This window comes from Populus alba, chromosome 19 (assembly GCF_005239225.2).
Source record: "Populus alba chromosome 19, ASM523922v2, whole genome shotgun sequence".
Classification (NCBI taxonomy): domain Eukaryota; kingdom Viridiplantae; phylum Streptophyta; class Magnoliopsida; order Malpighiales; family Salicaceae; genus Populus; species Populus alba.
Window position 1 is genome coordinate 1,470,079 of NC_133302.1, and position 19,755 is coordinate 1,489,833.

Sequence of the window (19,755 nt, forward strand, 5' to 3'; positions counted from 1 at the left end):
TTATGATAAACCCTAAATCCAGTTGATCTATAAAAAAAAAATTGTTCACTGTTAAAAAAAAAATACTCTTCTGATTAAAATTGATTACTTAACACCTAAAAAAACAAGTATAAATAAGTTTTTTTTTTAACCCTAAATCTAAAATAGTATTCTCTACAGACAATCAGCCGCACTCTTTTACTCTCTGCATCTCTATTTTCTCTGATTTTCCTCTATATTCACATCCCAAAATTGTTAGCTCCTGCTGCTCCATGCTCCTCTGTTCTCCTATCAAATTCACACTTTTCTTCACTTTTGATTTTAATTTTTTTAATTCTTCACACTTTTGGTTATGTTATGGAAAATGAGCTGAAAAATAACTTATTAATATTTTATTTTTCTCAAGTTTATTAAAAAATAAGAAATAAATCTTACAAATTAAAAAGTTAAATGAGAATGAAATTGAAAAAAAATATATAATTTCATAGATTATCTCAAATAAAATAAATAATAATCAAAATAATAGAGATCAAATCTAAAAAAATAAAAAAAAATAAAAGATGAAGAAATTAAAATAATAATAATCAACATTTCATAAATTATTTCAAATAAAATAAGTTACAATAAAAAAAATGAGAACCAAATTTGATAGATAAAATTTTTCAATAAAAAAATGATAAGGAAAAAAGCAAATAGCAATTATTCCTGGGATATGTATGCATCCCTTCATGTGTTGAAATGTGAAGGCCTTTAAGATGGATCATTATTTCTTCTCAGAAAAGAAAAAAGGGATCATTTTCTGCTATTAAAGTCATAGCAATGGAAATCGGCAGGAAGCTACAACTTTATGTCACTTTCTGCTTTTGCTTTCTTTGTTCAATGATTACTCTCAATAGAAATCACTTGGCCAGAAATAACGTAAAGCCATGCTTTTTTCTTTGGAGAAGTCATGAAATTGGCAGGAAGCTACAACTTTACCAAAGGGAAGACGGCTGGCCTCCTCAGGTTCTATCCACGAGTTTGTGGGATCATCAGAACAGTATGATCCGTTTAAAGACATGCTATAGGTTTAAGAAGTTTGGTGGGGGAAATTAGGAAATCAATAAGAAATTTGGTGAGGGAAATTAGGAAATCAATGGTATACTGAGAGATCTCTCTCTTAGTGGAAGCAACTTTATCAAATAAAAAATTAGGAAATCAATGGTATACTGAGAGAGAGATCTCTTAGTGGAAGCAACTTTATCAAATAAGAAATTAGAAAATCAATGTTATACTGAGAAATCTCTCTTTTAGTGGAAGCAATTTTATTTGTGCAATATGCAAGCAACTGTATGAAATTAAAGCCATGTTCTTTTCTTTGGAGAAGTCAAAAGAATTTGGAAAGGGAAGCGAGCTGTCTTCCATCTTTTTCCTTTTTGTTGTTGGTGGGCTTGGGCTGGGAGCATGGTTGTTTTTCTTCTTTTGCTTGGGGCTGCTATCGGCTAATCAGCTCATTTTGCATCTGCCTTTCACTCTGCCTCTCTTCGCCTGGTTTCCCGCGCTGCCCCTCCCTCACTTGAAGCCACCAAGAGCTGAGCAGTTATCACGAGCTGGGAGTGCATCTCTTTCTCTCTTCAATTTACATAGTTTTGGCACGACTGCGATTTCAGCTTGCTGTTATTGGGGGGTGGGTGCTGATTGGATGGATTACGAGTCTGTTTCACGGGTCTTTCTCGCTTGATTGGTGCGCTGGAATGGCTGCCCTTGAATGATGCTCCCAGCTTGGCAAGTTATGCGAGCTTTTTGCAGGATGTTCAAGGTATTTTTTGATGGGATGGGTGTTGGACGAACGTGCTTGCCTTTCTAACTGGATTTGGTTTCGATGGCCCATTCCATCTTCTTTGATTTGGGAGAGTTTAGGTACGATTTTTCAGCTTGGTTTGATTTAAATTGTTTTTTTTATATATATATTGCTATATAGTACAACCTTGCCATGCTTTGCCAATTCAATTTTGGGTGTCCGGCCATGTTAGCTGTCACATTGATGCCTCCTACCCTTGATATCATCTTTCCCATCATGGTCAGCTGGGCTTTTTTTTTTTTTTTTTTTTTCTGTTTTTCCTGGGATGTGCTTGTTTAAGTCCGATTGGGAGACCTATAAAGGAGTCCCTATGCTAATTTATCTATTTTCTTTTCATGGTTTTGCATTCCTGCTTTCTCTCTTCTGCTCAATGATGTAGCTCAATTGGAATTCAATTTATTGTCCTTGGTTTTTTATTATCTTTCAGGTTTCCCTTGTTTTTTCTCACCCCATTGTCGTTTGACAGTTGTTTTGCCATGTACTGTCCCTAATTTATTTTTTTAGAGTTGAATTTAGCTCAGAGGTGTTATTTTCTGCTTTCTTCTCAGGATTTTGGCTCTTTTGCCGGCGCAGCCACCTGATATTCCATGGCTTAGGTTGCGTGATGTTGCTCCAGCTCACAATTTGCAAGGTTTGTTTCTTTCCAGAGACCCTGCTGGTTTCTTTTTCTTTTTTTCGGGAAGGACTTTTTTATTAGGTTTAAGAGCATGTCTGAGCTTCCTCCTATTTTTTGGCTTGCTCACCTTCTTTTCTTTTGTTTTATGTGATGCTCTTCAGTTACTGGTTGTATGATGTGTTCAGGAATGCTGTGTCTTTGATTGCCTTCAACTAGGCTCGATCGAATAGCCTTTTTCAGGGTTATGTGACTCTTTGGCTGGTTTTTTGCAGGTATGGTCTTCCTTCACTGCATTTATTTTCATACGGCTAAATTTATTTCAGATGGTTTCAATATCGGCTTTTCCTAGATCCATCTTTTTGTTGTTTTTGATTGTGGTTTGTTTTTGATGTCGTTGAGGATGGTTGCATTTCAATCGTGGCCTCATACTTAACTCTGTGATCATGGAAAAGGTACATTTTACAAGATATGCATTTTGGGGGCATCTATTGGAGAATGGAGATATGACTGCAAGAGGGATGACACAAAATCACATACAAATATTCATTCTTGAAAATATAGTTATCTTCAGCCCTGGTTTAAAAAACATATAAATGTTCTCATTGAAGAACTTACATGGTTCCAGCAATCCGAGTGCTGATGTGGGTATTGTCCATCTTCATTTAGCTTTGCCAAACCAAAATCAGAAATTTTGGCATTGAGTTCCTTATCAAGAAACACATTGCTTGTTTTGATATCCCCATGCCCAATTTTTTATTATTGACTCTTCATGGAGGTAATCCAAACCTCTAGCTGCTCCCAGGCAATTTTTCTGCCTGATAGGCCAGTCCAGTTTCAATCAGAACTTTACACCCTTCCCTGTAAATTATAGAAGATAAAAGACATTCAATTTTCTTAAAGCCAAACAAATTACCTTTTATCCAAAATGCTTCTGATGGAAGGGAGAAATTAACTCACCAAATCGAGCACGGGACAGGCAATTGTTCTGCATGTTCATGTACCCAAGCATTAATTGGTTTCCTCCTACTATATCTCGTACTATATCTAGTGTACTCGCAATATTGACTACTATAAAACTTCTGATTATTATTAACAAAACTCTCTGGACTGGTTAGATTACTAGCTGACAACCTGAATGTATTCATCCTATATTATTACAATTATACATGAATTCTATGTGTTCTATCCTTTCTTGAAGTACAGCTATTCTGCTACTTAATACTGCTATTTGTTCTGAAACTTCATCTATCTCAGATTGAGTCCAATAAGGGGTCAAGTATCTCATAAAATCTATAGCTGGTCTTAATTCTAATTTAAATCGTCTTATATTCAGTCTTAATTCTCTTAATGCATTATTTGCACTTCTAATCTGGTCTCTATATCTAATATGTCTTTTTTTATTTTCTCCAAACTCCCCACCTACTAGCTTCTTATCTGGAAATGAATCTCCCCTGGTCTCATCACCATTGCATTGAAGACCTCTAAGAGACCTATCTCTGACAGTAGACTGCACATGTTCTCTAATCATATTCTCCACATCAATTATCATGACATCATTGTTCACTGAGGAAGAACATTGTTGATCATAATTTCTTTCAAGGCCAGGACATTGTAGATCTGCTGGTTGGGACGAATCTCCTCTAGGCTCATCTTCATTAGCTGTAAGCCTCTCCAGAGAGCCACCTCTCACAACAAGCTGGTTCAATCCCGTGATCATGCCCTCATTCCCATGATCCTCCAAGGAAAAAGTTTTGTTGTCCCGAGTATTTCTTTCACACTCTTGCTCCACTTGCTCCCTTCCCACAGCAGTCTCTGGTGCAACAGGGATCAGGTCTCTAGGAAAACTACAAACCCTATCAAGCTGAAAATTTCCCATGTTCATCTGCACGAATTCTAGTTCTCCAGGTGAGTGAAAATACCATTCTGGTTCCGTTTCTGCATCAGTCACTACGTTTCCAACTTCACTGTTTTGCTCTAGCAAAGAAGTTGAAATTATGTTGTAAGCCCCATCAATGTTTGACGTTGCTGTGGTTTTACGTTTCTTTTCTGGAGGACCATCAACAGCAGCTGACAATGCGGCTTGAACATCTTGTGGAACTTTGTCACAAATTGTAACGCCACCGCTTTGAACTCCTGACCAATGATGCTTGAACCCGGTAATCGGAGTTTGATTGGATAATAAATGCCCACAAAACTCACACCGCCTACGACCGCCAGGTATCTCCTCAACATGCTCCCAGAATGGACCCTTTGGTAGAACCATTTTCTCCTTTTTCTTCTGTGGCCTGCTGGGGGGAACAACAAATTCATTTTTATGGAGACAATACAGAAATAAGGATTGCATTCCATGGAAGACAATGAGATAAATCTCTGAAACAGGACTAAGCAAAGGAAAAGGCTGCGTATATATGTATATACCTTCTGGTCTGATAATCTGATATTGTGTCTCCAAAAGAATGCCCTTGCAGCTGTGTGACAGAGATGATAATTGAAGTTGGTAGCAATACAAGCTGTGAGAACTGAACAACAATTTCAGCTTTGAAAAACAGAAACAATATTCATGTAATATTTTTCCTAGAGAAATAAAAGAGAGATCAATCCAGTATTATTTAATTTGTGCAAGGGAAATTATTTTTTACAAGTAAGAAAATGAAAATTTTGAAGAAATCATTACTTTTTAAACAAGTAAGAAAAGGAGAAGACTGCATGCATACCTCAATCTTACAAAGCAGTGCCCTTCAAAGAAAGAAGCCCAGAAGCGGAGGCAGCAAGTACAAATTCTACAGCTCGTCAACAACCAGCAAACATCCTAGCCATAAGTGTGTTAAGGAATAAACTGAAGCTGTAAAACGAGGAACAAGTACGTGTTTTAATATAACCAAATGGACACTTTTATTTGGAAGAATCAAAACAACTACGTGTACAAACAAGAAAAGAAAGTAGAATTTATAGTATGAGTCGAGTTCAATTATGTTGAATATTAAACTCAATCTAGAAGGTCAAGGAAGGCAACCAGCCACCAGCCACCAGTCGCCGACCAACCGACCAGCCACCAGCCGCAGCCGTCAGCCACTAGCTGGCACATCCGCCAGCCGCCTTCACACTTGAAGGTTGAATTTTCTAGTTTTTGAATTCGTGTATAAATAGAGTGCCCAGCTTATGTTATTTGTGTGGAGAGAATTGAGAGAAACACTAGAAAGAGAAAGAGAAATAGAGGGCGTGTTTAAGCTTTTGTTAATTAATTGTAAGCTTGTGTTCTTGTAATAAAACCTTGTGTTTTATCCCCTCTGAGTGTTTCAAAGCCACCACCAGTGGTTTCTCCCACCAACAATTGTTATCAGAGCCCCGTTCGTCAGAAAATAGAAGAGTTTTAGGGTATATCTGAATTTTCAAAGTTGTCAAAGACAAGTTTTGATCATTCCACAGTGTCGATCTCATCAAGACGAGCTCACAGGTGCAAGAATCAGCTTCATCGGAGACGGAGGTAGCCCACACGCGCCGCCTGAAGATTCTGCACAAAAGCCCACGCGCCTAGAGGTAGACGACGACTAACGTCAACGCGCGCCATATTTGAGTCGTTTAGCCGCATAAGCCAAGCGTCAGCCGAGCCATACCCGCGCCGAGCCGAGCCGCGTTCCAGCCGCCAGCGCGCCGAGAGAATATTCCCCAGAATATTCCCAGTTCAACCCAGCGAACCGCCCGCCGTACAGAATTGGTTTTTTGACCGGTTCACCCATTTTCTGACCCGATTTATTCAAAGTCAGACCGATTCCAGACTATTTGGACCATTCCAGATCGATCTACAGTGTCCGTTTGGCCAAATGCGGCTCCTAGAAGGTGATATAGTCATTAAAAGAGCAAAATGACTACAAAAGGTACACATACACTCATCCCGAAGCTGACCAAAGACAACTATGATAGGTGGTGCATCAGATAGAAAGCATTCCTTGGGTCACAAGAGTGTTTGGATATTGTACAAACTGGTTATGATGAACCAGATTCCAAAGAAGCAGAAGATGCTTTACAAGAGGCATAGAAGCAAGCCCTCAAAGTCAATAGAAAGAAAGACAACAAAGCAAAGACCATCATCTACCAAGGTCTTGATGAAGATACATTCGAGATCATAGCTTCCGCTGAAACATCACATGATATATAGGAGGCTCTCCAACAAAAATACAAAGGTGCTGACAGAATCAAGAAGATTCATCTTCAATCTTTGCGAGGAGAATTTGAGTTATTGCAAATGAAGTCCTCAGAGTCTATTTCTGATTATCACACAAGGATTATGGTGATAGTCAACCAGATGAGGAGAAATGGAGAAGCCATCGTCGATTCTCGAATTACTGAAAAAATTTTGAGATCCCTAGATCCAAAATTTGATTTTGTTGTTGTCGCAATTGAAGAGTCCAAAAAAGTGGACAAGTTGACAGTTGATGAGCTTATGAGTTCTTTGCAAGCTTATGAGCAGAAGATTGTAAAGCGAAATGGAGATAAGGCCATCGAACATGCCTTACAAGCAAAGTTGTCTCTCAAGGACAGATATGAGCAAGGGGAGACTTCAACAAGTGGATATCCCACTCAAGAAAGAAGTCAACAATCCAGAGGAGGATTCCAGAGATTCCAAGGAAGAGGTTCTTGGAATACAAGCTTTAGAGGAAGAGGTGGTAGAAACACCACCAGAGGAGGCCGAGGACAACAGACATTCACTCTTAGAGGAAGAGGAGGCGGTTACAATAACCGTGACAAGAGGAATATCCAATGTTATAGTTGCAATCAATTTAGGCACTATAGCACTGAATGCCGAAGGAAAGCTTCGTTGGAGATACGTGAGCAAGTCAACTATGCAGAGAAGGATGACAGAGAAGCATCTGCATTTCTTGTCCAACAAGAACTTGGCGAGAAACAGGAAATATATATGGTATCTAGATACTGGAGCCAACAATCACATGTGCGGCTGCTAAGAGTTATTTGGTGATCTAGATGAGACCAAACAAGGTCTAGTTACTTTTGGAGATACCACAAAGGTTCCATTCAAAGGTAAAGGCAGCATCCCAGTCAAGTTGAAGAATGGCGATTCCAGCTACATCGCCGATGTGTATTATGTCCCAGCCATAAAGCAAAACCTGATCAGCTTAGGTCAACTTTTGGAGAGAGGATATACTTTTTACTCGAAGAATTTTCATCTGGCAATTAGAGACAAAAATGGGAGATTAATGGCCTACATGAAAATGTCTAAGAATAGGATGTTTCCTTTGAACATCCAGTATGATGCAACAAGGTGTTTGAGTGCCATTACCAACAGTGAAGAATGGCTTTGGCACCTGAGGCTTGGACATCTGAATTTCACAAGTCTGAAGATGCTAGCAAGCAAGAAGATGGTCAAAGGTTTACCTCACATTGATCATCCAGATGAAGTCTGTGAGAGTTGTGTCCTCAGCAAACATCACAGATCCAGTTTTGACAAAGAAGTCAACTGGAGAGCAAAGAGGCCACTGGAGTTGATGCACACAGATGTGTGTGTTCCAATTATGTCGATTGGACAAAATAGGTACTTCCTCACTTTTACTGATGATTTTAGTAGAAAGACATGGATATACTTTCTGAAGAGGAAGTCAGAAGTATTCAATTGTTTTAAAGATTTTAAAGCAATTGTGGAGAAGCAAACTGGTTATACGATCAGAACAGTGAGATCTGATCAAGGTGGATAATATACAACAAATGACTTTGAAGCCTTTTGTATACAATAAGGCATCAGACATCAGACAACACCAGCTTATACACCACAGCTGAATGGTGTAGCCGAGAGGAAGAATCGAACGATTCTTGACATGGCCAGAAGTTTGCTCAAAGCAAAGAAGCTGCCCAAGCAATACTGGGCTGAAGCTGTATCATGTGCAGTGTATCTACTGAATCGCTGCCCGACCAGAAGTTTGCAAGGTGTTACTCCAAAAGAAGCATGGAGTGGTCACAAACCAAGTGTTACTCATCTATGAGTCTTTGGTTGTGTGGCATATGTAAAGATCCCAGATGCAAGAAGGAGAAAGCTCGATGATAAAAGCGAGAAATGCATCTTTGTCGGATATGGTGAAAGAAGGGTGGGATACAAGTTGTATAATCCCATTACGAAGAAGGTGATTATGAGTAAAGATGTTATCTTTGAAGAAGATAAATCTTGGGCATGAAATGATGATCAAGAAGCAGTCAGATGGATCAACACTGATTTGATCTTTGAAGCTGTATCATGTGCAGTGTATCTACTGAATCGCTGCCCGACCAGAAGTTTGCAAGGTGTTACTCCAAAAGAAGCATGGAGTGGTCACAAACCAAGTGTTACTCATCTACGAGTCTTTGGTTGTGTGGCATATGCAAAGATCCCAGATGCAAGAAGGAGAAAGCTCGATGATAAAAGCGAGAAATGCATCTTTGTCGGATATGGTGAAAGAAGGGTGGGATACAAGCTGTATAATCCCATTACGAAGAAGGTGATTATGAGTAGAGATGTTATCTTTGAAGAAGATAAATCTTGGGCATGAAATGATGATCAAGAAGCAGTCAGATGGATCAACACTGATTTGATCCTTGAAGGTGAAGAAGTACCAACAGTACTTGTCGAAGAACCGATTGTGCCAGCAGCTGAACCACAAAGTCCGGTACACAGTTTTCCTGTATTCAATAGGAGGAACACACCAGGAGCATCATCATTAACACCACCATCAGCATCCTCATCAGAAGGACCAAGAAGGATGCGGAATCTTGAAGAGTTGTACGATACCACTCAGGCCATGGAAGATACAACTCTGTTTTGTTTCTTTGCATATAGTGACCTACTAAACTTCGATGAAGCTATCATAGAAGAGAAGTGGATAGAAGCAATGGATGAAGAAATACATGTCATTGAGAAGAATGATACCTGGAAGCTGACTTATCTACCAAAAAACAAGAAAGCAATAGGTGTCAAATGGGTCTACAAGACGAAGAAGAACGCCAAAGGAGAAGTGCAAAGATACAAAGCCAGATTAGTGGCTAAAGGCTACAAACAGAGAGAAGGCATTGACTATAGAGAAGTATTTGCTCCAGTAGCCCGGCTAGAGACAATCAGACTGATGATCTCACTAGCTGCACAACATAGATGGAAGATCTATCAACTCGATGTGAAGTCAGCATTTCTGAATCGCTTCCTAGAAGAAGAGATCTATGTTGAACAACCACTTGGATACATTAAAGCTGAAAATGAAGGCAAAGTATACAAGTTGAAGAAAGCTCTCTATGGTTTAAAGCAAGCTCCGCGTGCTTGGAATACCAGAATTGACAGGTATTTTCAAGATAATGGATTTGAAAAATGTCCATATGAACACGTAATATATATGAAGAAAGGAGTAGATGGCAGCATCTTATTTGCGTGCCTATATGTTGATGACTTGATATTCACCGGCAACAATCCTACCATGTTTGAAGACTTCAAACGAAGCATGGTACATGAGTTTGAGATGACAGACATTGGTCTAATGTCATATTTTCTTGGCTTAGAAGTAATGCAAAAGGAAGAAGGGATTTTTGTATCCCAAAGCGGTTATGCCAAAGATATTCTTGAAAGGTTCAAGATGGAAAGCTGTAATCCGGTATCAACTCCAGTTGAGAATGGAGTGGAATTGAGGAAGAGTAAGGTTGGAAATGTTGATCCAACTTACTTCAAAAGCTTAGTAGGAAGCTTAAGGTACTTGACATGTACCAGACCGGATATACTCTACGGAGTCGGACTCATCAGCAGATACATGGAGACACCAGGCCAGTCTCACTTGAATGCAGCCAAGAGAATTCTTCGCTACATCAAAGGCACAATGAATAAAGGCATGTTTTATACCTCAAGTAAAGACTTTAATCTTGTAGGCTACTCGGATAGTGATTGGGGTAGAGATTTGGATGAAAGGAAAAGCACAACAGGGTTTGTCTTTTTCATGGGAGACACATCTTTCACATGGTCATCGAAGAAGCAATCGATTGTAACATTATCAAGCTGTGAAGCTGAGTATGTTGCTGCCAACTCAGCCGTATGCCATTCAATATGGTTAAGGAATATGCTGAAGTTTTTGGGATTTCCTCAAGAAAATCCTACGGGGATTTATATTAACAATCGATCAGCAATCGCATTGGCAAAGAACCCAGTGTATCATGAAAGGAGCAAACACATTGATACACGTCATCACTTTATCCAGGAACATGTGAAGAATGAAGAAGTCAAACTGATATCTTGCAACACAAATGATCAGGTTGCAGACATCTTCACAAAGCCATTGAAAGGAGAAGTATTTATCCGATTAAAGTTCATGCTTGGCATGATATCTCTCGATTGAGTTTAAAGGGGAGATTTGTTGAATATTAAACTCAATCCAGAAGGTCCTAGAAGGTCAAGGAAGGCAACCAGCCACCAGCCACCAGTCGCCGACCAACCGACCAGCCACCAGCCACAGCCGCCAGCCACCTGCTGCCACAGCCGCCAGCCGCCAGCCGCCAGCCGCCTTCACACTTGAAGGTTGAATTTTCTAGTTTTTTAATTCGTGTATAAATAGAGTGCCCAGCTTATGTTATTTGTGTGGAGAGAATTGAGAGAAACACTAGAAAGAGAAAGAGAGAGAGAGGGCGTGTTTAAGCTTTTGTTAATTAATTGTAAGCTTGTGTTCTTGTAATAAAACCTTGTGTTTTATCCCCTCTGAGTGTTTCAAAGCCACCACTAGTGGTTTCTCCCACCAACAAATTATTGATTAAGCAACTTATATAATTAGTGGTAGAAACAAGAATAGAAAGTAGAATTTACCTTGGAAGGAAGAAAGCAAATGATAATCATATTGACAATGATTGCTTTGAAAGGGAATCATTAGAGAGCCTCTGGATGGAACCACTTACAAACATTTTAGTTTTTCCAGCTCCCCAACATAGTCTGGGACCTATCCAAATATTATGCAGTTCCTCAAAACCCTGCATTTTTAAAATCATTGTACAAATCAAAGGTCAAGAGCATAAGCTAAAAAGGACATAAAATTATAAGAACTCCAACTCACTATGTTTTTATGGATTCCATATTACTCAATGGCGGGTAAGAAGACCCTCTTCCTGTTAAGTCACTGATCCTCCTTCAAGTATCATAGAGCATAAAAGCATGGAATCATAAGTGTTAAATAATATTATGTAGTCTTATTTATTAAGGGTAGAATAGTACTTTCAGTTTAACCTATATATACTTTATTTGTATTTAAGTTAAGACCATGCATTCATAATATACAGATTATTCAGAATTCTAGTCTCCTTTTTGTGTTTGATCTCAATTACTTTAACATGGTATCAGAGTTGGTTTTATGGAATGAGGCTTAATCCCAATTTTTTTTTTGGAGTGATATTTTGTCTTCCGCTTCTGCAAAATTAGGTATTTCGACAGTTTTTTATTTTATTTTTAACATTTGTTTTTGCCCATAATTGAGCTTTGGAGTCTTTCATTTTTCTATTTATGAGTATTTTCTTATCTCATTCAATTTTTTTTTGTTATAAAAAAAATTGATGAAAACTTTTAAAATATTTATAAAATATATTTTTATAAATATTTACAAATGTTTATTTTTTATTTTTTATTATTGACATTTTTACGGTTTTTTCATAATATTGGATTTTTTTTAATCATTTGAACTAATAACCTGAATTCTATATTTTACTTACTCTTTAAAAAATATTATAATTGTCTATATATATATTTTTTACATTGAAAAACCCACTCACAGTATAGGACAAGCCTATCTAATCCCATTATTGGTTTAGGGTTTTTTTTTCCCTGCTGGGTAGTCTTTACTCTTTACAATAAATTGTCATCAAACCCTACTTGTGCATTGCTAGCAGTGCACGAAAAGTAGGACTATGCTCATGCTCCAAATTTCATGTCTCAAAACTTTAGCATGGACCAAGTCTTGAGATGAGTCATCATTACATTTTAATTACGTGTCATGTTTCGTTGGTTTGGATTTCAGTTGATCTATAAGGCCGTCTCCTTACACAAGTACTGTTTCTAATAATAAAAATATAAACTAAAAGATGACCAAAAAAGGTTTGGTAGGGTTCTCCATCATCAAGTGGCAGAAACACAGGACACAGCATTAAACTGGTTTTTAATAAAGAAGACAGCTTCTGATGGATCGAGAGAGGAAGACAGCCTGTGATATTGCCATACAAGTAAGATCAAATGTTCCGGTCTGCATCACCAAAACTTACCTGATATACATTTTTATGGCAAATACAGATTTGGTATTTCATCTTCCCTCTAGCTTCTGCAATTTGGTATTTGCGTTCAGTTTTTACAAATTTGTTTTGTATTTTGGGAGTAATCGTATTATTTCGAGAAGATATTTGTTTAGTTTTTGCAATTTAGTATTTTGTCTTCCGCTGCTTTTGCATTCTGGTTATCTGTGATTGTTCATTATGGCTACTGAAAGAGATGATTCGCTTCAGTCTATGAGTATGAGGTTGGATGGGAATAACTATTCGTATTGGAGTTATGTAATGAGAAATTTTCTTAAGGGTAAGAAGATGTGGGGGTATGTTAGTGGTACTTATATGATACCTAAGAATATTGAGGAGGGGGATGCTAGTTTGATAGATACACGGGAAGCAAATAATGCAAAGATCATTACTTGGATCAACAATTCTGTTGAGCATTCAATAGGTATGCAGTTGGCGAAGTATGAGACAACAAAAGAGGTTTGGGATCATTTGCAAAGGTTATTCACACAATCAAATTTTACAAAACAATATCAATTAGAGAATGACATACAAGCTTTTCAATCAGAAGAATATGAGTATCCAAAGCGTTTTATTTCTGTTATGATAGATCTTGGGATCAATTGGATCTTACAGAATCGACAGAATTAAAGGCATGTGGTGCCTATATTGAGCGTAGAGATCAGCAACGATTGGTACAGTTTTTAACAGCACTTCACAGTGATTTCGAAGGACTTAGAGGTTCAATTCTGCATCATTCTCCACTGCCTTCTGTTGACTCTGTTGTGAGTGAGTTATTGGCTGAAAAAATACATCTTCAGTCTTATTCTGAAAAGGGAATTCTTTCTGCTTCGAATCCTTCAGTATTAGCAGTGCCTTCTAAGCCATGCTCTAATAATCAGAATAAGCCTTACACAAGGGTTGGCTTCGATGAGTGCAATTTTTTTAAGCATAAAGGTCATTGGAAGGCTCAGTGTCCTAAGTTGAGACAACAGAATCAAGCTTGGAAGCCTGGCAATCAGACACAATCTAATGCTCATAGACCACATCAGGGTTATAAACCACCACACCATAATACAACAGCAGTAGCTTCCCCAAGCTCTATTATCGATCCCAATACTTTAGCTGAGCAATTTCAGAAGTTTCTCTCCTTGCAGCCACAAGCAATGTCCGCTTCTTCTTCCATAGGTTAGTTGCCTCATAGTTCCTCAGGAATGTCACACTCAGAATGGGTCTTGAATTCTAGTGCTTCCCATCATATGTCTCCAGATTCCTCATCTTTTACCTTCGTGCCCCCTTTGTCCTCCATTCTTGTTATGACTGCTGATGGCACTCCTATGCCCTTAGCAGGTGTTGGTTCTGTTGTCACACCTCACATGTATCTTCCTAATGTTTATCTTATTCCATAACTCAAATTAAATCTTACTTTTGTTGGTCAAATATGTGATTCTAGTGATTATTTAGTCATGTTTTCTAATTCTTTTTATTATGTACAGGATCTGCAATCTCAGAAGCTGATTGGGACAGGCTGTAGGGAGAAAGGACTATATATTTTGGATGAGTTAAAAGTGCCAGTTGCTACTGTTGCCGCTGCTACTACTAATGTTGATTTGTCTTCTTTTCGTTTGACTCTTTAATCTTCTAGTTTTTATTTATGACATTCCCGTCTAGGTCATGTTTCGTCTTCCCGTTTGAGATTTTTAGCATCCACAAGAGCTTTAGGAAATTTGAAAACTTGTGACATTTCTGATTGTAGTGGATGTAAACTGGCAAAATTTTCCGCCCTACCTTTTAATCGAAGTATTTTTATTCTTCTTCACCATTTGATTTGATTCATTATGATGTATGGGGACCTTCTCCTGTTGCCACAAAAGGAGGGTCTCGATATTATGTCTTTTTTATTGATGATCATACTCGTTACTGTTGGGTTTATTTAATGAAACATCGTTCTGAATTCTTTGAGATATATACAGCTTTTCGAGCTTTTATCAAAACTCAACATTCTGCTATGATCAAATGTTTTAGGTGTGATTTGGGTGGGGAATACACCTCTAATAAATTTTTCCAATTGCTTGCCTTAGATGAAACCATCCACCAAACTTCATGTATAAATACTCCTGAGCAAAATGGTGTTGCTGAAAGAAAACATAGGCATATTGTTGAAACTGCTCGTTCTCTCTTGTTGTCTGTTTTTGTTCCTAGTGAGTTTTGGGGAGAAGCTATTCTTACTGCTGTAAGTTTGATTAATACAATTCCATCTTCTCATAATTCGGGTATATCTCCTTTTGAAAAGTTATATGGGTATGTCCCTGATTATTCATCATTTAAAGTCTTTGGTTGTACTTGTTTTGTTCTTCGTCCTCATGTAGAACGTAGTAAGTTATCCCTTCGATCCGCTATTTGTGTATTTCAGGGTTATGGTGAAGGTAAAAAAGGATATCGTTGTTTTGATCCAATAACTCAGAAACTGTATGTGTCTCATCATGTTGTCTTCCTTGAGCATATACCTTTCTTTTTTATTCCATCCACTACTCATAGCCTGACTAAAACTGATCTTATTCATATAGATCCCTTTTCTGAGGATTTTGGCAATGATACCTCTTCCCATGTTTGATCAATTTGTACTCATAACTCTGTAGGTACTAGTACTTTACTCTCTAGCACACCTGAAGCTCCATTCTCATCTATAGCCCCTCAAGCTTCATTTGAGGTTGTAGATCCACCTCCACGTTAGTTCATTCACATTCGTAAGTCCATAAGTACCAGATTTTGCTTATTCTTGTTATTCTTCATCATTTACTTCCTTTTTAGCTTCTATTCATTGTCTCTTTGAGCCCTCTTCCTATAAAGAGGCAATTCTTGATCCACTTTGGGAGCAAGCTATGTATGAGAAACTTTCTACTTTGCATAAGACAGATACTAGGGATCTGGTTCCTCTACCTCCTAGTAAGAGTGTTGTTGGTTGTCGTTGGGTGTATAAGATCAAGATTAATTCTGATGGGTCTATTGAGCGATACAAAGCTAGGCTAGTTGCAAAAGAATACTCTCAACAGTATGGTATGGACTATGAGGAGACATTTGCCCTGGTTGCAAAAATGACTACTATTCGTACTCTTATTGCCGTAGCTTCGATTCGTCAGTGGCATATTTCTCAGCTTGATGTTAAAAATGCCTTCTTGAATGGAGATCTTCAAGAAGAAGTTTTTATGGCACCCCTTCTTGGTATTTCACATGACTCTGGATATGTTTATAAGCTTAAGAAAGCATTATATGGTATCAAACAAGCACCCCGTGCTTGGTTTAAAAAAATTCTCTATTGTGATCTTTTCTCTTGGCTTTGTTTCTAGCAGTCATGATTCTGCTTTTTTTATTAAGTGCACTGATGCAAGTTGTATCATTCTATCTTTATATGTTGATGACATGATTATTACTGGTGATGACATTGATGGTATTTTAGTTTTGAAGACAGAGTTAGCTAGACGATTTGAGATGAAGGATTTGGGTTATCTTCGATATTTCCTGGGTATTGAGGTAGCATACTCACCTAGAGGTTACCTTCTTTCTCAGTCGAAATATGTTGCAGATATTCTTGAGCGGGCTAGACTTACTGATAACAAGAATGTGGATACTCCTATTGAGGTTAACGCGAGGTACTCTTCTTCTGATGGTTTACCTTTGATAGATCCTACTTTATACTGCACTATTGTTGGGAGTTTGGTATATCTCACAATTACTCGTCCAAATATTGCATATGTTGTTCATGTTGTTAGTCAGTTTGTTGCTTCTCCTACTATTGTTCACTAGGCAGCTGTTCTTCATATTTTGCGATATCTTCAGGGTACAGTTTTTCAAAGTCTTTTACTTTCATCCACCTCTTCCTTGGAGTTGAGTGCATACTCTGATGCTGATCATGGTAGTGATCCCACAGATCACAAGTCTGTTATCGGATTTTGTATCTTTTTAGGTGATTCTCTTATTTCTTAGAAGAGCAAGAAACAATCTATTGTTTCTCAATCATCCACCGAAGCAGAATATCATGCCATGACATCTACTACCAAAGAGATTATTTGGTTATGTTGGTTACTTGCTGATATGGGAGTTTCCTTTTCTCATCCTACTCCTATGTATTGTGACAACCAGAGTTCTATTTAGATTGCTCACAACTCGGTTTTTCATGAGCGGACTAAGCACATTGAGATCGATTGTCATCTTACTCGTCATCATCTCAAGCATGGAACCAGTACTTTGCCTTTTGTTTCTTCTTCCTTGCAGATTGCAGATTTCTTTACCAAGGCGCATTCCATCTCTCGTTTTCGTTTTCTAGTTGGCAAACTCTCGATGCTTGTAGCTGCCGCATCGTGAGTTTGAGGGGAGATGTTAAATAATATTATGTAGTCTTATTTATTAAGGGTAGAATAATACTTTCAGTTTAACCTATATATACTTTATTTGTATTTAGGTTAAGACCATGCATTCATAATATACAGATTATTCAGAATTCTAGCCTCCTTTTTGTGTTTGATCTCAATTACTTTAACAATAAGCATATTACATATGCATAAAAACAGAATTCAGATATTCTGTTTGCTTACTAATCACTTAGTCTAGTCAAGGAAGCAATGCTAGAAGGTACAGATATTCAGATATTCTGAACCAGTGTTCATTTACTGATGAAAGCAGGTAACCTCCCTGATAAATTATTATATTCATCCTCCTAAAAGGTGTCAAAGAAATACACACTCAGAGAGTTTTCTGGAAGTATTATTGTTTACCATAAAATTTAGATAAAAAAATGAAGAACATACAAATGAAAAACAGAAGAATTGCAATAACATTATTTCCACTGAATTTGATCCACGTGCATGGTTGAATTATCAGCATAGAAGATTGAAAGATCGAAACAATCCGGGCATGTTAAATGTGAGACTTTTTGGCATCAAAATCAGCAACTTTCCTGTGGTAAGAGAGGCTGATTGCATATCTGTTTTTTTTTTTTTTTTTATCGTTTTTTGGTTCGTAGACCTGTGATTCAATTAAGAGACGCACAAAAAAAGAAAAAGTGTCTGCTTACATATTTGTCAGGTTGACCAACGTGGCAAGTTCTGCAGGCAACTTTCCTGTCAATGCATTGAGGAGAAAACACTGAAGAGAGATGACATTAAGCATAATATTGAGTAATATCAGAGAAAAGAGAGAGGCTACGGGGACCAGCTTCACGTGCATTAAGCAGTAATTATGGGGACTGCATGCACCCTTTTTGCCATTGATAAAATTAATCAGAGAAAATGGGAAGATCATGGAATTTCAGCTCGTATTTAAGTTTACATTTAATTAATCATCTGAAGGTTAATATTCTCTGATTTTTAAGTTTTTCAAATGCATTGTTTAGAAGTTAAGTGTGTGTAGAGAAAGGATAGAGAAAAAGAAACCTCCAAGTACGAACTCAAACTTGCTTCACAAATAGCATGTTTGGCAATTTTTGTAAAAAACTCAATTTTTAAAATTAATTTTTATTATATTTTTTAGATCATGTTAACATATAAAAATAAATTTTAAGAATAAATAATATATTATTTTAATATATTTCTAAATAAAAAATACTTTCAATATCATAATATCAAATATCAAATCACTGATATTATTTTTTTTAAATCAACCTCGGGCATAAAAATGGTCAAAATTCATTAAAAAGAAAAGCATTTTTGCTTCGGTGACATGCTATATTCATTAATTGTTATGATGGCTATGGCATACGAATTACCGTAACTTTCAACTGTGTTAATAATGTGGTTGTTTATCAACCACTATCACTGTAGATCTTCCATGGGTCAAATGTTTATGAGCCTGAGCTTTTATTGTTTTCTTATTGGGGCTCTTTCCTGGGACCAAATGGACCCAGTCTCTTTTATTAATTGCAAATAGTTTATATTATTGTTAAATGGTGTTTACTTAAGTGGTAAAATGCGGGTTAAAACTATATATTATATTCTAATTATTATAGGAAATTCAATACACTCGTGGCAGAACCAAAACACTATTCATGCGCTTGCATTTTAATGTAGACTCACTAAATTAAAAACACAATTACTTTAAATTTGATAAGCCCATATAAGATTGAAAGAAAAAGGATTAAATTAAAAAAAAATGAATAAAATAGGTGGTAATTTAATAAGATTGAAACACAATTACTATTCATAAGATTGTTGACACATAGCTTAAGTTTAATCCAATTAAAACAACAATGCTTACTCTTAATTTAATATTATATTAAGGGCACGGCGTCACTCATGCTCTATTTAAAAAGTACAAAAGGATGAAGGACATCTTTAGTGTTAGGATGCTCCCACTCCACTACTGACTCTTAGGCACCGCTCTCTCAGCCCAATTACCATCATGTTTTATGTTTTAGGGTTCTAATTTGAGTTTTTTTGGATTGATTACAAGTAATGTAAGGAAAAGATAATGTATTATTTTTTAGCTCATTATCAAACTTTTAAATTTTATTCATCTTGGGAATGAGTTCTATATATATAATGTCACAACCAAAAAGAGGGTCTTGGTAGTAATTGTCTAATGAATGCAATTCTATATATATATATATATATAATTATATAAATATGAATCCACGGGTAAAGGTATTAACAAATGTTCTGCATTGAATTGTTAGAATTTAGATTGGATTATATTTATTTTGAACTATGATAGCTTGAAATATTGTAAATACATACAAAACTCTACTAAAATTTTGTTGTAATCACAATGGAAAAAAAAGGACTAATTGGTAGTAATTGTCTAATGAATTGTTTCGAAATCGCGTCTAACAAAAGAAAGAAAAAGACTCTGCCATGATATTTTATTTTTATTTTTATTTTAGGTAGTACCAGCTCGTCGCTTTTTGTGTAATTGCATGGTGTCGTTTTGCATTTTGTTTATGGACAGTCGTTGCTTGGGATCATGTGAGCCATTTATTAATAAAGAAAATAGGGAAGGGGCTCCACGGTGACTTTCAAAATATGATGATTCATTTGATTCACACCAAGACACAATTAACAGAATTACAAAA

The 19,755-nt window shown here is 37.0% G+C and overlaps 1 long non-coding RNA gene across 5 annotated transcripts; it reads left to right on the plus strand.

Annotated features, from left to right (window-relative positions):
- Window positions 1–917: 917 nt before the first annotated feature.
- LOC118031216 (uncharacterized) lies at window positions 918–5,049 on the plus strand. 5 transcript variants are annotated; one of them, XR_012168929.1, is made up of 5 exons: window positions 918–1,878; window positions 2,368–2,450; window positions 2,597–2,707; window positions 3,862–4,340; window positions 4,488–5,049. It is a non-coding gene; the product is annotated as an uncharacterized lncRNA (long non-coding RNA). The 5 variants fall into 5 exon arrangements; XR_012168928.1 differs by having other exon boundaries at window positions 4,500–5,049; XR_012168930.1 differs by having other exon boundaries at window positions 2,621–2,707; window positions 4,500–5,049.
- Window positions 5,050–19,755: the final 14,706 nt, after the last annotated feature.